The sequence below is a fragment of the Prionailurus bengalensis genome, chromosome E4 (assembly GCF_016509475.1).
Source record: "Prionailurus bengalensis isolate Pbe53 chromosome E4, Fcat_Pben_1.1_paternal_pri, whole genome shotgun sequence".
Lineage (NCBI taxonomy): Eukaryota > Metazoa > Chordata > Mammalia > Carnivora > Felidae > Prionailurus > Prionailurus bengalensis.
The window spans coordinates 32,963,991-32,983,089 of NC_057360.1; positions in this window are offsets into that span (position 1 = coordinate 32,963,991).

Here is a 19,099-nt window from a genome sequence, read left to right on the forward strand (position 1 = left end):
GTATTCCTTCATTTATCATGTTACAAGAGAAGAAACATATCAGGGGAAGTAAAGTGACTTTCCTAAAATCAGCCAGAGTCAATGTTGGAGAATGCCGTAAACCCGGAGGGTCTCAACTGAACTTGGACGAAGGGGATGGAAAAACTTTTTTAAGGTGGTGTGAACATTCTATATCTTGATGGTGGCAGTCGTTACGTCTTGCATACAATTACAAAAATTGTACAGTTAAAATTGGTGAGTTTTTTTTTTAAATGTTTATTTATTTTTGACAGAGAGACAGAGCATGAGTGGGGGAGGGGCAGAGAGCGAGGGAGACACAGAATCTGAAGCCGGCTCCAGGATCCCAGCTGTCAGCACAGAGCCCCACACAGCGCTCGAACTCACAGACCGTGAGATGATGACCTGAGCCGAACTGGGACACTCAGCCGACTGAGCCACCCAGGCGCCTCTGGTGAGTTTTAATGTATGTAAATAATAACCTCAATAAATAAACAGAAGGAAGCACAAAACAAAACTAGACTCTGTACTTCAGCAACAGGCACAGGTGTGCGGGGCTTCTGGAATTCATGGGATAAATATAGCAACTCTTTTTCCCCTAGTAATAATATAATATCATGTTCTAGAAGAACAAAGTGATAAATCAGAGATTGCAGAATTCATCTGAATACTTAAGGTAAAATGGGAGCCATCAAAGAGAGGGTTCCCTTGGCTCTGCTATTAGGGGTGCTTCTGTGGGAACATCTGAGCTTTCACTGATACCATGTCTCCCATGGGGAAATTGTACTAGAACTACTAGAATCCTATTCTTGGTTCTAGTGGCCATCCACTGCTCCCAATTAGATTCTGGGAGGTTGGCGTTGGGTAGGGAGGGCAGGGGAAGGCCTATCAAGAAAATGTGCAAACAGACAGTGGTGTCAGCAGCTGGCCCAGCCAAGGAAACCATAAACAAACACATCTGTCTTCTGTCTAATTTGAAGATAAAAAGGTATACTTATGTCAACAAAAGGCTGTTTGCAAAATGTCATCATATATTTTAAGGCACTAACCACAGTATAATCTGACTGTAACAATAAAGTCATACTTTATTTTCCCTCCCACCCTGTCCGGAGTGCTCCAGCTTCTCTCCCCAGCGGCAACCAGTTCCTTGGTGTTCTTCCAGAGATCTTCTATAAGAAGCTATACTCTTGAGCACTTGAGATGACTTCTTACTGTCTCCTGGTTTCCACGTCCTTGTGGTCTTGTGGACAGGTCTAGACTGTTCTCGGGTTCAGGCAAAACTGTGCCTCGCCCCACCCAAACAGTCTCATCGCTGGCTCACTAGACAAGGAAAAAAGACTCCTTCTTCTCCTATAAGTATTTATACTAGCCTTTAACAACATAAAAAGGAACCCTGAGAATCCAAAATTTAAACATTTTTTTCATGCCTTCAGTGAAAGTTCCCCTAGTAAAAACCCACACAAAGAAGATGCTTGAGCCAAATAGTGAAGGATGTGGAAAAATCCTAATGAAGCCCAAATTTGTTCTCCTTTCTTCTTCCCATACTCAGCCCTTACTTTTCCCTCCTCCAAGGTTTTCTTTAATGTTTATCTGCAGGCATTCAGTATTTTCAGAGGTAAAGACAGCCCAGGAAATAATCTTTTAACTAGTGTGCAGAGATATTAATGGATTAATGTAACTTTTCCCAGGATATTTGCAATTCCCCAGACTCCCTAGGAGAATGATCTCAAAAGGTGGGAGAGAAGTGGCTGTCCCTTAGGACAAGAATATCAGAATATTGAGGAAGGTTAACACCTTTAGAAGAAAAAAACTTATTCTTTGGAAAATTTCAAGTATATACAAAAGCAGACAGAATGGTATAATGCACTCAGACGTACCCCATAACTCAGCTTCAACAATCGCCAACACAAGGCCATCTTATTTCACACATGCACCCAACCATTGTCCCTGACCTCCCTCACCCCCACATTATTTTTGAAACAAATCCCAGACATCATATTATTTCATCTGTAAATATTGTCGTATGCATTTTGACAAGATAAGGATTCTTTTCTTTAAAAATAGCCATAATAGAGGCGCCTGGGTGGCTCAGTTGGTTGAGCGTCCGACTTCGGCTCAGGTCATGATCTCGCGGTCCGTGAGTTTGAGCCCCGTGTCAGGCTCTGTGCTGACAGCTCAGAGCCTGGAACCTGCTTCAGATTCTGTGTCTCCCTCTCTCTCTACCCCTCCCCTGCTCACATTCTGTCTCTCTTTGTCTCTCAATAATAAATAAAGGTTAAAAAAAATTTTTTAATAAAAAATTAAAATAGCCATAATGGCATTTCACCTAAAAATGACAACAATTATTTAATAACATCGTGTATCTAGTTGGTGTTCAAATTTTTCATTGTTTCATAAATGTCATCCTGTTTTTCTTTACACTTTCTTGGTTTAAGGTCTTCTGCTGTTCTCTATATTTCTTGCAGATAGGTTGCTGGACTTAGAACTTTGATCAGACTTCATTATAGTTAGTGTTTTATGCTTCCTACAGGAGGCATATAATGTGATTTTCTGTTATTTGTGATGCTACCAGCCATTGGTGCTTAATGTCTCAATTCATTAATTCATTAGAGGTTGCATTCCAGTTCTATCACAGGGGTGATATCCTAGTTCTGTTATTTCTTCCTCACTCCCTTGCTGAACTATCTCTATGAAGACAGACTTCTCCCTTATCGAAACTTTGGTGACCCAGTGGTACAGTTTCTCTAGGAAAGGCAGAATAAATGGTTGATTCCCTCCCTTCATTTACAAATTTTCAACACAAGGAGTCAATTCTCTGTTTTCTAATGGTGATTAGTCAAGGTTTTGTTTTATTTTTAGTACCATTATGAATTCATGGAATTACACAAATTGATGTGTTTTCACCGCTTGCGTATATTATGGTGTATATTGTTTGAAAGAGATTATTTGATATATAACTATATATTTTAAGAGACGAATAAACAAACCACTTTCTAATGCAAACTACAAAAAGTTAGCAGAGGTCTATCTCAGATTCTCAGTGGGGTGGGTGTGGAAATTAGGAGGTGAGTGGGCCGGGGGTGTACGATTTGAAGCTATAGATCAGATACTGAAGATATTTGAATGCTGCAACTAATGTGATAACTTATGTAATAGCAAGGACACATGGATTCAAGATACATTGATAGGGAGCCATATGTAATGCAAAGGTATGCCTTTCTAATGACGGAAGTTCAGACATCTCAACTACTTATTTGGGAGGGCTCTGGGGAAAGTTCTTATGCACACCCACACATTTATCTCCTCTCCTCTAGAGGGCTTAAATCAGATAGTTTCCTACACACAAGACCAGCTTCTCCACCACATGTATACACATGCGTCTATATACACCCCAAAGCATTCCAGCCTCTCCCTGAGAATGCTGGTAGAAATTAGTATCTCACCACCCTTATAATAAAATGAGTTTATTCATTAAAAAATACATAGACTAGACACCACATGCCAGGTCTATGCTAGCAGCTGAGGCTAGGAGAAAGAATACGGTCCATGTTGGTCTCTTAAAGGAGTTTACAGTCTGGTTTAGATACGGATAACTATGCAGATTATGATTGCAATACTCTGTGATAAATGCTGAACCAAGAAATGCCGATGCCCAGGAAGCAGCCAGGATGGTTGTTTTAGGACCAGGGTGGGGTTTGGGGCCGGGGTGGGTCTGCTACCATTGAGCATTTGTCCGTCAGTCACATTCATTGACCATTAGGATTGAATTCCAAATTGATCTAGATTCTAGATCTTAGTCTGTATGAGTTGTTTCGGCCGACTACATGGACAGCGTGTGCGTGTGTGTGTGTGTGTGTGTGTGTGTGTGTGTGTGTTCAAGACAGGATATGAAGGATACAGGACAACAGGAAATTAGAAACCTGTGTAGTCATCGGATTCCACAGCATTTATTGTGTATGGAGCAATACATTTTCAAGGTGGAGCACATTTTAGAAAATGCGAGTATGTGTGAGAAAAGAAAAGCTTTGTAATGCACTTAAGTGTACGCAGAAATATAAAATATTGATATATATAGTTCCTACCCTTTCTGTTCATCTGTACCATAACAAGTTCCCATTGTCAAACCCAGAGCCTGGAAGATAGTGACTTTTAATAAATATGTTTCCTCAGGTTTATTAGAGATTCATTTATATTAGGTCAAGCCTAAAAATGAAATACTTTATCAGATTATATTAATCTGATGGAGATGGAGCCTAAAATGCTATGCTAGAGGGGAGAAAGCCTTACATATCCTCTTCTAGTGGAATATTGGTACAGCTATACTCTATTTTTCATATTTTGGGGCAGGGCTCTGCATGCATACATTCACTCATTTATCAAACATTTACTAAACAGTTGCTGTATTCCAGGCATGATGCTGGGCATCAAGGATTTTATTTTATTTTATTTTATTTTATTTTATTTTATTTTACTTTATTTTATTTATTTTATTTTATTTTTAATATAGTTTATTGTCAAGTTGACTGACATACTGTGTATACAGTGTGCTCTTGGTTTTGGGGGTAGATTCCTGTGATTCACCGCTTACATACAACACCCAGTGCTCATCCCAACAAGTGCCCTCCTCAATGCCCATCACCCATTTTCCCCTCCTCCCTGCCCCCCCCATCAACCCTCAGTTTGTTCTCTGTGTTTAAGAGTCTCTTATAGTTTGCCTCCCTCCCTCTCTGTAACTATTTTCCCCCTCTCCTTCCCCCATGGGTTTCTGTTAAGTTTCTCAAGTTCCACATATGAGTGAAAACATATGGTATCTGTCTTTCTCTGACTGACTTATTTCATTTAGCATAATACACTCCAGTTAGACATCAAGCATAACACTCCAGTTAGACATCAAGGATTTTAAAAGCTCCAACCTCAGACTTTTCCCTTGAAGATCTCATAGTCTATCTGGAGAGACAAAGCAATTAAATAATTGCATCATCGTGGGCTAAAATCTATATTAGGAAGTACCTGGCTGGCTCAGTTGGAAAAGCGTGTGACTCTTGATCTTGGGATCATGAATTTGAGCCCTATGTTGGGTGTGGAGACTACTTAAATAAATAAAGCTTTAAAAAAATAAAATAAAATCTGTATTAGAAGGATGTAGAAGGGGTTCTAGGAACCCAGAGGATAAAGAAACTCATTCTTCTGTGGAGGGAAGGGAGAGGGTCATGGGGAGCTGCACAGAGGCTATGCTGAGTCAGGGTTTCCCAGGGGAACAGTAGGGAAAGAATACTCCATGGAGACGGAATAACACGAGTAAAGGTGTAAAGATGTGTTTGGAAAACTGCAAGCCCATGTTGCTGGGGTGCATCATTGAGAGAGGAGTAGTTGGTGAGGCCAACAGGGAGGGTGGCAGTCCGTTAAAGGCCTTGCACATCTTGCTGGGGGGTTTAGGCCCAACCCCACTTAAGCTGAGAAGCCATTAAAGCATTTCAGGCAAGGGGATTATGTGCTCAGATTGGGACTTCAGAGAAATCATAATGTTTGGTGTAGGGGACAAGGGTATTAAATCTTCCTTTTTGATGCCTCCCTAAGCAGTTATTTTGCTATCCATGCTGCCCACCAAGACTTTGGAGACTTTTTCGTATTTTTACCAAATACTTCCTTACACTTCTCAACATTTTTGAAACTAGCATCTCAAATGTCCCCGATAGAAGCATCCTAAGTAGAGACTATAGTGAAGTAGGTTTATGAAATCCACACCCACCCATGCTGGTCCCTGTGCAGGGCCTTGTTACAACACAAGGGCATCCACTGGGCCAACCTAAGGGTGTTGCTCCCCACAGCTGTTAACTTCTTCTGTTCCGCCTTTTTGGCCTCAGAGATCCTGCACCCATGTATCTAACAAAAAAAGTCATTTGATTCACATGTGCTTGAGAATTTTATTAGACATCCAAGTAGAGAGATCCAAGAGGTAGTCAGAGATGTGTGCATATCTGTGCTTCCGAGGAGAGATCCAAGATGCCAGGAGGCCCAAGCACATCTGTGAGCGGTCAGCATATGAATAAGACAGAATTACATCACCTAGTGTAAATACAGAGAAGGGGTCTGAGAACTGAGCCCTCAGGCCCTGCAAATTTAAGAGGCTGGGGGTGGGGATCGCTGTTGAGGAAGAACAAGCAAGGTGACTGAGAAGGAGCAGCCACTGGAGAAGGAGGAAAGCTGATACTTTCTTGCATTTACTGACTGATCCTTCTCAGGAAAGGTAGGTTTACAAAGAGGATTAAAAAAAAAAAGAGGCTAAGACTGTGGATACTGGATTTAGATGGACTGGATTCAAATCTCAGTCATATATTAAGTACTAAATGAGTTTACACTTTATATGTGTCACTGGGTCCAGTATATCACCAGGAGGGTATCTGCTTGTTGAGTAATCATTGTGACCACTGCACTCTGGGAATATACTGAGTGCCAAGGCAATTCATGTGAGAGAATCAAACAAAAGCCCTAGCTTCAGGGAGCTCACAGTCCAGAGGGAAGGGGCAGCCCTCAAAGTCATTCTCCATGACATCACGACATGATCAATTCTTTAATGAAACTATGAGCCATGCACTGGGAGAGCAGAAAAGGGGAATGATTAATCCAGCCTGTGATGGCCTGACTTAAAGGTGATGCATTTTTTTATCATTTGTCTTTTACATGTCAAGTTGCCCGAGAAAATCTTGACTCTTCTACCGCCAGTCCATCTATGTGACAATTTATGAGAATTTTTTTTTTCTTTTGGAAAGAAGAAGCATAGATTGTGGGCACAGATTGTGGTCCTACTTTTTGACAAATGAAGAATTACCATCTCGAATGAAATTGAATCCATAATTGCCTATTAGTCCAAATCAACAGCAGCTGCTCTTATGTTTTCCCACATTTGACTGTTACCCCAGTGTAGCACTCACATCACAGGCTAAACCGGGGAGCCTATCACATCTGGTGTGGTAGGCTTCAGTGATCTCAGTCTTTTTCCTTGGCTGATGATTGACTTTCCATTTGGGGGGGGCAGATGGTTTCTTCAAATAGGGAAGCCCCAATAAACATTGGCCTTTCTCAGATTTAACAGCCATACATTTCTCATGAACAAGATTTCTAGCATCTTTGTGTGCTTTTTATTACTCTTTGCTTTCTTCTCTATGCATTCATTCTGGTTCAAACTGAAAGCTTTAGACCTAAAATTTGTAACTGAAGATGTCCTTCCATGAATTTATTGTAAAGTCTTGCAGTGAAAAGTCCACCAGGGCAGATTGCAGAGCTGTTTGCAGCTCAGTGTTGAGCACAGTGGACTCTTCTACCCTTCTTCTGCAAACTTGTAGGTCCTCCAGTTCTGCCTGAAGACAGGGCTGGAGTTTGAGAGCCAGATGAATGTTTGGATCACTGCATCCTCCAATCCTAACGTAACTGTAACAGCAATCCTTCTGGTGGTAGCGTGGATGATGGTGAATGTATTTGGGATAAGACAGATTCCATTGGGAAGAGAAAGGAAGGTAGCATGGGTAAGGGTTGAGCATTGGTAGCTGAGATCCAAGGAGGAATTTTTTTCAACCGCCCAGGAATATACCCTGAAATCACTCTTTGCTCTTCAGAAAACAAAAAGACCTTGAAAATCATTAAAAGAAAAGAAAGAGAACTGTATTCTTGATTTTAAAATGAAGGATACTCTACCCTTTTCTTTTAGGAAAGGTAGATTTGTTTCTTAAGTATATTACTTGAAGAGCAGTCATTCTTCAAAGTTGTTCCTGTGCTTCAGCCTTTACCCAAAAGAAGGAATTTCTTTTAATATAGGAATCCCAGTGATGCTGAGGACAACGGACTGAATGTTTGTATCCCCCCAAAATTCATATGTTGAAATCCTAACCCCCAAGGTAATAGTATTTGGAGGTAGGGCCTCTGGGAAATGATTAGTTCATAAAGGTGGAGCTCTCATGATGGAATTTGTGCCCTTATAAAAGGGACTCCAGAGAGCTCCCTCATCCTTTCCACCATGTGAGGACAAAGCAAAAAGATGGCCAAGAAGAACCAGGAAGCTGGCTGTCATCAAACTCCGTATCTGCCAGTGCCATGATCTTGGACATCCCAGTCTCAGAACTGTGAGAAAAAGATTTCTGTTTATGGTATTCTGTTATAACAGCTCAAACAGACTAAGACATCAAGCTTCTACACACGTACGTTAGCGGGAAGTGCAGTCTTCCCCCTGATTTGGCCAAATCTCTCAACAGTGCAAACACAGCCCAAAGGGTCAGTCCTGGTTACACTGATGTTAAGCGGTCACTGCTGAAGCCTAGCTGTGTTCCAGGGGGCAAGAGCAGACATTCTTCCTGCCTTCCCCTTCCCTGACCTTGGCTGCCCCACTTTGTTACAGTCAACCTTAGGCATGCCATGCCAGAGTTAGCTAGCTCCCAATGGTGTAGCCCTTCAGCAGATAGCCACTTCCCCAGGGACTCCCGCAGTGTCAAGCTGGATGGGTTGGAAGGAGGCTCCAGCATCAGCCTCATGTTGTTCGCAGAGTCAGATCTCCCCTCTGATGGGCTCTAGGCCCTTGGACACCAGTCCCAATTCTCCCCTGTCATGGTGAACACCATTTCAGCAGCCTAATCGCAACTGTCTGTCATTGAGCCCCTGTCAAGATACCCTAAGTTCATCTGACATGTTCTGCTGACTCTGAATCTCAAAGAGACTAGATCAATAATAATGAACTGTTGTTGTTGTTGAGCATTATTTACTCTCTAAGTACAAGTTCCTATTAAATTAAATGGAATGAAACAGGAAGGGTGAGGAGTTGGCTCTGCCGTCCCAGATGAGTATATGCGTGTGTGTGTGTGTGTGTGTGTGCATGTGTGTGTGCGTGCATGCGTGTGTACACGTGTACTGTGGGGAAAGGAGCTGGTTATAATGACCAGGCCCTGAGGGCATATTCTTCTGGAGTCCAGGATTCTTCTTTTTTCTGATTTCCTAAGGAGCCTAGGGTAAGGCCGATACAAAGGTATTGAAGACAGATTTTGGGTGATGGGGAAATTTTATAACATCTCACTAATTTGCCATCATCAGTCTACAGTCTAAAATTCTTGAACTTACAGACAGTTTGGGCAGTTGGGCAGTTTGCACTGCCAACAGTAACCATATCGGACGTTTCTGTAAGTTTTGACACTCACATAACAGGTCAGAGACGAGTCATACGTTGGTATGCCAGGAAACCCAAAAGCTGTTTAGAGCCCCGGGAATCCAGAGAGAGACAGAGATGTTTCTTTGGCCTAGCACAGACAGATTCATTTGGCACAATTAGTAATGCTGAGCACCTCCTCTATGCTAAACCTTTAGAGAAGGAAATGCTGTGGCTTCTTCTGTGGAAGAGATGATCGCCTCCCTGGGGACAGCAGGAGGATGCAATCCTAGAAACGGTTAAGACCACAGACTCTGTTCAGGGCCTCTGGGCCTGGCCTTTAGCTGCCCTGGCTACCATTGTGTGACCAGCTACCTCTGCAGGGAAATGCTTACGTGTCCTCCCACATAGTCACTCTGCACAGTGGCAACTGATTCTTTGAATCAGGGAAGAGTTTGCTCCCAGTCGTCAGGGCATTTGGGTTGAGAGAGGCAGCTGACATCCCTTCTGTCTGGTCCAGGACTCGGGTAGAAATAGTAGCTTTCAGCTTTATCATTCACCGAGTGTTTTCAACCCAGGAAGGTAGGCACAGACGTGTCCCAGGAGAGGGTGGCTACTGTGCCCAGAAAGGTGGATCCCTTGTCGTGGTGATGAATCATCTGAAAAGGTAAAAGCAAAACAAAACCAGAAACAAAAACCAAGTCTAAGTCAAGGTGGGTGGTACTGGGGACCGGGGCTGGCAGGGACATCTACCCTAGTGCTGGATTAGAAGAGGTTGGCCTTCTCCTGGGAGAGCGAGGTAGGTATTTCTTACAAGAAGTGAGGTCCCCCAGTTTTCCACAGGGCTATGGGAAAAATTGCTTGTAATTATGTTAATTACAACAACAGAGCCCTTCACTTCTCAGGAGGGCTTTTCATCTTCAAAGGGGCTCCAGGATGCAGCATTAATACTTGACATGAAAGTCTTTGGAGTTTCAGAACTGAAGGCAGAGGGGCCCTAGCTATGTGGGGGCTGGGGCACGGGCGCTGTCTTGGAATGCCAATGCCCAAGGAATTCTCTTGCTGTAAGGTGGGGATCAGGTTAAAGCAGGGATACATGCCAGAAACTGGCCCTCATCTCACTGAAATTGGAGGGGCAGAGGGACTGAAGTGTCACCTCACTCCCCTATACTGGGAATCCCCGTTAAGTTTGAATTTCAGATAAACACTAAATGCACAAATGCACTACACAATTTGCTTATACACGCCCACACACAGCAAGTGCCATCAGAGGCTGGGCTTCCTACCTGATAGACTCCTACCAGAGAGGTCAGCAAATCCGGGCGTGTTCCCCCCAGGGCCATAGGGAACAAGGGCTCCTCAGACCTGCCCAGACCCAGCCTCTTTCCCACCCCCGTGTGGGAATGCCAGAAAGTCCTCCTTTCAGCTCTGTCAGGGCTAGAACTCAGGGCTGGGCTGCTGGGTCCAGTCCAGCCTCCCCAACTCCTTTATTTACCTTGGATTTGGGATGAAACAGCCTCAGGAGTGGAATGTCTAAAGCGTCCCCTCCCCGCTTCTCTCCCGTCTTTCCTTCTCTGCACCCTGACCTCCACCCCACCACTCTGTAGTTTGAGCGAGACATCTGTGGCTGCCCACCCCCAACTCCCAAAACTGCTGGAATCACAATTCTCCTGTGACAAAAACCAGAGCAAGATGGTCACTGGGCTGAGATGAGCTTCCAGCCTCGGCAGTGGAATCCAGGCTGCCAGGACGGGTCTGGGCCTGAACTAGAAATGCCGGAGGGTTCCTGGGCTGGGCGGGAAGGGGAGACAAGCTGGCACTTGCCACAGCACAGAATAGTAACTGGGAGGTGGCAGTGCCTGCTCTGAAACAGAGCGAAACTCTCAGGGCCTCCAGACACAGGCACACTGGTTCCCAGGTCCCTAAAGCTTCAGAGCTGGCCCCCGGGCTCAGTCAGTTAGGGTCAAGGGCAGAGCATGTTGCCGTCTTCACGCCCCCAGGACAGACAGATGGTCACACACATTTACATCCTGGGATATTACTTCGGGCCCATGGGCACGATTAACATTCCAAAGCTTCGGTTCCCCCTCATGACCTAATGGAAAGGGCACGAAGTCAGTCAGATAGGGCGGGTCAGCTTCCCACTCACCGTTTACCAGCTGAGTGACCTCGGGTAAGACTCTCTTAACAAATTTTTTAAAATGCCCCCGATGTACTTGAAACTAAAGCCATTTAAGGAAAATGGTGGTGGGCAAGATGAACCTGGCCGATTGGCTGGCAGTGCTGTATAGAAGGCAGGGCACTGAGCTGCAGCTGTTCCTTCAAAGTACAAGATGCTGGGAAGATTCCAGAAAAACTAATATTGGTAAATCACTCTTAGAATCATATTGGGGAAGAACAACTTTCCCCTCTGGATTAAACATTTACCCCTCTGGGTAAACCATGCTAGTGTTTCTTTCCCTCCTCATCCTTTCTTAATGAATTAAAAGTACATGAATATATGAATGGAGTATGACACACTCAGTTCATGGGCATCATTCAATTCATGACCTGCACTTCCAGAAGTATGTTGAGCCCTGCACAATAAATGTTTGTTGATTGACTAACTAACCTGTCTGATTAGATGAAAGGGCAGAAGCAAGGATTGATTTCATGTCAACTGAGTAGATCTTCTTAGAAATCCTGCCTCTTATTTTAGAAGCTTCAAAGATTAGTGTTTTATTTCCCCAAATCCCCACTCACTGGCTCTACTATTTTGTTACCTCCTTCCATTTCTATTTATGCAGCAGCGATGCCCGGCTCTGCAGATAATGTTTTGTAACTAGTGAACTAGAACAGCAAGAGCGTTGAAGCTACTTGGCTATGCTAAGGGATTTGTCAGCCAGGCACCTGGCCAGGGAAGGCCTGGTGGGTCCTTCCTTGGATTTGAAAGGCCAAGGAGAGAAGCTGCTACTGTTAGCAGCCCAACGTTATGCAGATGTCACTGTGCTGGGGAGGGACAGGTGGTGTGTGGGCTGCCTCGTCTCTAATTCCTAGGTCTGAACAAAATAGGGGAAAAAACAGTCCCAACAGAGTGGGATCGGAAGTATCCCAGGGGAGTTAAAACCAGGTAGCGCCATACATGAGACTTTGGTAACAAGTGGGAACAGCCCTGGGATAGGGGGTGGTGTAAGGGACAGACGAAGAACTATTTCTACTCTTAATTGATCTCTCCTATGAGTCATTTTATCTCATTTGAAGTTCAGAGATTTGCTCCTGAGCCAGAGTATGGCCACTTCCCGTGTGATCTATTATCCTCGATGAGCCTCAGTTTCCTAAAGTGTAAGGGGGAATACTAATACCTAGCCCCTGCGTATGCACGGAATAAATATGTATTGAACACTTACTGTGTGCCAGGCCCTGTGCCAAGTTCTCCGCTGAGAACACAGTGGAAACAAGACAAAGTCCCCATCTTCCTGGAACTCGTTTATACTCCAGGGCAGAACCCCCCCCAAATAGCAGCTCCCATGGAGTGTTTTATATGGCTCATGTAATTAAATTTGTTTCTTTAAACGTGTTGCAAACGTATACAAAGTTTTACATAAAGTCTAGATTTCCCAGTGGCAAGGCTGGGCCTGTCTTTCTGCATGGCAACTATCAGCCAGAGCTTAGTGTCTGCTTCCCTTAAAAGGAAAGCATTTTCTCCAGGTAGCCTCAGTCTGCACATTTCCAGGCACTCTTATCTTGCTCAAACTTAAAGAATATTTTTATTTGTTTGTTTAGTTAAAACCTTTCCATCCTCCCTGACTATAAAGAGGTGAACGCCTGGCTCTTGGATATGACATTCAAGGCCTTTTAGGTCTGTTTCCTGCCTGATTCGTCCCTACAAATGCTAAAGCTCCGGCAAATTGAAACCTCCTGACCTTCCCACATGGTACCTCTGACCATTTGCAATGTTATTCTCTCTGCCCAAATGTTTTTTGCTTCTATTTTTCAATCCAGAAAATTGATACTGACCTGTCAGGGTCATTTTAAACATAACTCTCCCCATTTGTTCAGACTTTCTGTGAGGAAGTACCCAGAGAGTCACATGGCATGGAGACCCTCAAAGATAGAAATGGCCCATTTGAGACCTGAGGGACAGCACTTGTTTTGCATCTTACAGTTGGGCCCAGGGACCTTCCCAGTTGGTGACAGTTTGTAAAAAGCCTCGGCTTTCCCAATAAATAGGAACAAAATATAAACATGAAATGAAATAATGTCTGTGAGTGACATCTGATAATATTTCAAAAACCACATTTGACTGGAGTTATTGACGCTTAGTAAGTAACAGCTATTGTTCCTGTTGTCGTATTGATATTCCAAGTGGTGGTAATTTCATCGAGAATGGTAGGCCAGCAGCTGTAATGTGTGCTCTGGGAAGAGTCTATGAGGGCTGTGGAGTTGTGAAATGGTTAAGAGATGTGGTTGGAAAAGCAGGCTAGGGTGAGAGAGGGGCCTTCCAATTAGACTCCCTGCTTGGCCTTTTTCTCCATTCTTCCTGTCTTAAACACAGCAGCCAGAACGATGCTGCAAAACAAGTCACACCTTGTTGCACTTACTCTAAAGCCCCTAGTGGCTCCCTATCTGCCTTAGAGTAAAAGCTAAAGTCATTACCTCTCACACCTTGTATCCCAACACTTTCCCCTCACTCCTTGCTCTGTTCCAGCCACTGAACCTCATTCTGACCTCCCTGACCCTCCTTTAATGAGCAAGTACGTGCTTACCTCAGGATCTTTTCATTTGATCGCCCCTCTTTCAGGAACCATCTTCCCTCTGCTATCTACACGGTTCCATCCAACAATACTTTCTTAGATCTCTACTCAAATGTCATCTTCTCCCTAGTCTATCTAAAATTTTACTTCTTCCCTGCCCCCTCCCCTCCCTAAGCTCCTTGGAACTTATTACCAACCAATGTGCTTTACTTGCTTCACTTATTTATCTTGGTTATTTTCTGTCTCTCCCCACTAGAATCTAAGTACTATGAGAGCAGAAGTTCTTATGTGTCCTGCTCACTGCTGTATCCCCCAGAACCTAGAACAGAGCCCGGCACATAGTAGATACACAATAAACATGTGTTGGATGAGTGAATAGTGCTTTGATTCAATAAACCTTGGGAAGTCACAGAATGTTTTTGAGCAGGAAAGTGCATGGGGTCAGAGCTCACAAAGGACTGCAGGATAGATTAGAATGGGGCTGGAAGCTGGCGGATAGGAGGTAGTTACAATAGCAGAAGGACTCATAAGTGAAAGTTTAAACAGAGGGCTTCAGTACCAATAGAAGATGACAATAGGAGGTGGTAAGTTTCATGAGGGCAGGGAATTTGTCTGGCATATAGTAGGTGTTCAGTAAATATTTACCGAATGATGAATGAGGGAATGATGCTTGTGTTTTTCATGTGGGATGGCCTCAGGCCTCTGGTCTGGGTCTGTGTGAGGAAAGACCTGAACCTTCTTTGCTCTTGACTCTGGGGTTCTCCTGGCCAGGAGTTACATGAGATCAACACTTAACTCTTACATCGGTATGTACATCTTCCCTTCCTCCCTTCCTGCTAACCCCCCATGGCATCCAGTCACCTTTTAGGCCTCAGCTTAACTCAGACAAATTGGGGTTCAGGCTGTGGGAATTGAGGTGGGGTTCAGGCGGCAGGTTTCTACAGGCAGTGACCAGGTCGAATGAGCTTTTTGAATGCTATACAACTAAAGCCTTAGGTGACGTGGATAAATTAGTGTGGAAATTAGTGTGCCAGTCCAGAGCCCCTCAAGAGTGTGGAAATCCCTGTGGACATCATCCGTACCTTTTCTGCAAAACCACAAGTTATTGGATAGGAGGCTAATCTAGGTTGAGGCTGGGTATGTGGACTGTGTTAAGAGAAAGTTCCCACACTGGAGGGGGGGGGTTGGAGAGGGTGGAGGGGTGTGAGGTGGGGCTGTTGCTTGGTTAAAGAACCTCTCATTTATACCCTCCCTGGTCTGCCCTTCTCCTCAAAGGAAGTATTCACTAGGCGCTGAGATCCACACTTGGACCTTGCCCCTAATCCAATCAACAGAAATGAAGGGCTTCATATCCTCCCTGCCCCAAGAATAAACATATAGTAACTCGCTTCTGAATTTTCCAGGTTTCTATGAAGTGAATGCCTGGTGCCCAGAACCGCGCCAGATCCTCGCCTAAAGATGGTGGAGAAAAATAACATTTGCATAGACTTATTCTTGTTTTATTTATTTAATTTGATCTTCTTGTCAATCCTGTGAAGTAGTATCCTCATGTAAGAGATGAATAAACGGAGGTCCAGCTCGTTCATACAACTAGAAGTTGAGAGAAGGGAAATTTGAGACAAGTTTTGATTCATCCCAAACATAGGTTGTTTTTCTGAGGACATCAGTGCTGTCTCTAGAATTTGACCACAGAACTAGGAATTGTTTGGACGAGAAGGTGCTTGTGGAATTTGCTCAGGTCCTTCCCACAAAGGGGTTCAGGCTCAGACAGCAACAGCCACAAGCCAAAAGAATGGTCTGAATGCCAAAGAAAGGTCTGATAGTCAGGTCCCCTGACTCCCACGTGCTTTTTCTTTTGTCTTTAAAAATATGTGATGATAATATCATTCTTAAATATTATGTTTATCTGCCTTAAAAATCAAATAGCACTGAAAGCTTTATAACCAAAACATTGGCCCTCCCCACTCCTTATTTTCGTTGAGAGAATATTTCATCTCCTAATATTTTTGTTGAAATCTCTCATACCTTCTTATCCTACCCCTCCCCAATGCTTTTTGTCCTCTTCTTAACCTTGTGGTTGTACCAGAATGGTGGGGGGTGGGGTGGGGAGGGAAAACAGATAAAACACATTTGGTCAATCAGTCTTATTGAACAGAAGTCCAATTTCTTACCACATTGCCCTCCCCCCCCCATAGGATTCTGTATCCCCAGATAACTCATTTTGCTGAAGTCAACACATGTCCAGTGCTCAGGTAGCTTAGCCTTGAGCCTGACACTGGTAGGAACTCCTGGCTCACGAGAGCTCCTGTCTGGTCTGTGCCTTGCTGCCCTCAAGTCCCCTTGCTGCCCTCTGTCCCCTTGCTGCTGAGGCCAGAGATTGATTTACATGAGAAAACAGAGTAAATAACCACAGTGATGATCCCTCCCATCCACACTTGACCAAGTTCAGAAAGCTTTCATGCCCACAGTCTCATTTTACAACAGCATAACATCATGGGATATGTTGTTCAGTACTGCCCATGAAGTCAAAATTGGGACACTGCTCTGTCCTGACAGGGCAGTGTATTTAAAATCAGGACTGTGATGGGGCACCTGGGTGGTTCAGTCTGTTAAGCATCCAACTTCAGCTTAGATCATGATCTCCCAGTTTGTGGGTTTGTGAATTTGAGCCCCCTGTGGGGCTCTGCTCTGACAGCCCAGAGCCTGAAGCCTGCTTCAGATTCTATGTCTCCCTCTCTCTCTCTGCCCCTTGCCTGCTCTTATGTGTTCTCTGTCTCTGTCTCTCTCTCTCAAAAATAAATAAATAAGCTTAAAATAAAATAAGATCAGGACTGTGAATCTTCACATTCATGGCAGTTTCTTATTTGGCTCTTATGTCTGCAGGGCCAGTGGAACCTTCTTTTGCCAGGGGTGGGGGGTGGGTGGGGCCTGGGGAGGGGTGGAAGTGGAGTCTCTGACTGACACTGGAGGGGAGGAAGAATGATGGAGAGAGCTCTCAGGGAGAGAGCTTACTTCCAAGTGATTTACTGGACCTTGTTTTTCTCCTCTTCCCACATAGATCGAAATTTGGAATAAAGAAAACTGTTCCTTTGAGGACACTTACCAGCACTTGGCTTAGTTCAAGGATAAAAAGAGAGTCAGAAACTAATAATTCTGAACACTTTAGTGGGGAATTCACCTAAAATCTCAAACTGAAATCTGTTTGATTGCCTGGGCTAGAAAGTGAGATTCATTTATAAATTATTTTTGCTGCAGCTTCCACTACAGAAATCTCAATAAGCCTCGAATTTGGATCACATTCTGGGACCCTCTATACAGGGTAAGGAGACAGAGGAAGGGGCAACAATTCAGGCTACAGTTTAGGCAATGTGTTAGGTTCATCTGTAGCCCCAGTACCTTGAAACACTTGGATGGAGCCAGAGATAAATCAGGGTAGGACTTGGGCTACAAAATGCCTTCCAGAAGGCTGGATGGGGTCTGAATTCCCCCAAATGCCAATTGATGGGCTCCAAAATGCCTTCCAGAAGGCTGGATGGGGTCTGAATTCCTCTGAGAGAGACCAGAATTGTATTGTTCAGTTTGATGTCCTCACCCCCTCTTCAACAGACCCGCTGACAAATAACCCAGCCTATTGCTGTTACTGACTCCAGGGACACTAAATTCTCCACTGTCCTGAACCACTGGGAGCAGTCCCAGTTGCTACGCACCCTGCTCAGCGGAGAAGAGTGGGATTTGGGTCACATGGCTTTATTGTCATATGTTTGGTATTGTTGAGGTTAAAGCCTCTGGGTGGTGAAAGAGTCCTCACCAAGTAAGAGCTGCCTGGGAGCAGGAGAGAGGAATTCCCAGATTCCCTATAGCTATAAATCAATGCCTCTGTGTTGAAACATACATCTCTCAGCCTGAAACTCAGACTCACAAATGAGTCAGCAATGCCTTACTTGAGCAGGGATGGAGGGCAAAGCAATGGAAACATCACAGGCCCAAGCCACATTGTGGATGTCTGAATCTTAGGAGTGCTCTTTTGAGAACATAGAACTGATTCCTCCAGAGCCTTTGGGTTTTCTTACTCCCCAGACCAAGCAAGTGAGGTGTATCTCAAGCAAAGAAGACTTCAGGGTGGCCTATTGCTAGGTCTCATCATTCAAAGGACCCAGAAGTTCCTCTTGATCTCTACCTTAATTCCTCCTGCTTTATCCCCTTTCATTGATTCCTCAGTAGAGGGACACGAGAGTTGGGACTTTGTTTGCCATAGTATCAACAGTGCGTGGATACATGCATAATTAAAAAATAATAAATTAACAACCAGTGCAGCCATCAGTATAGATTCTGGTTGGGATGCTGAGCAGGGTCCAAGTGGAAGGGACCCTGGGCTTGGGTTCTAGTCTTGACTTTGTGTGTAATTTGCTACATGGTCTAGAGCAAATCACTTGACCTCCTTGGACCTCAGTTTTCTCATCTATAAAAAGGGGGAATTTGGACTAGAAGTTGTAAACTCATATGCCTACAGGGTCAGACAATTAAAGTAAATGAGTGAATCCGGTAGGGTGGGGTTGTCCTGATTTTAACATGTGGATTCCATCTAAATGAGCAGCTGTTGTCGGATGGAACTGCTGAGCCAGGCTGTCTAGAGCCTGTCTTCAAGAGATGCTGAAAACCTAGATGTTTATGTGAAATCTCCTGGTGTTTAAGACACCGTGTGGGTCAAACAAACAAACATCTCTAAGCCAGTAATAGCCCTAGACCAGAGGATTAGAAAGTCCCTCCCAGCTTGAATTTTCTGATTCTAAAGTATGTGTCTTCTAAAGAAAATCTTTAAGAAATCACTTTAGTTATAGGGATTTCTGCTAGTGTGTAAGTGAATGCCTGTGTGTGGGCTCATACTTGTATGGTGTTGGGCTTTTGGCTCCCCTCAAATGATGCTCTCCTGGTGGTCTTTCCCCTCATCCCTCACACACACCTGCAGTGGACTGTTTGCTTGGTCTCAAGAGCCAAGCCCTGGGCCACATGGGAGATGCTGCTTGTCCAGTGAGCTCATCAGCAGTAAAGAGCAGGCTGTGCTGATGAGATAGTCCTTCCCCTCATGAAGAGAAGAATGGCCACCAGCAGCGGCTGAGCCAGAGGCTGGCTGAGTCAGGCTTGGGGACTTGCTACCCTCCCAGCCTTCGCTGGATATGTCCCCAAGCATTGGGAATCAAGTTCCCATGATTACCAATCCGGAGCTCTCCAACACACCGGTATT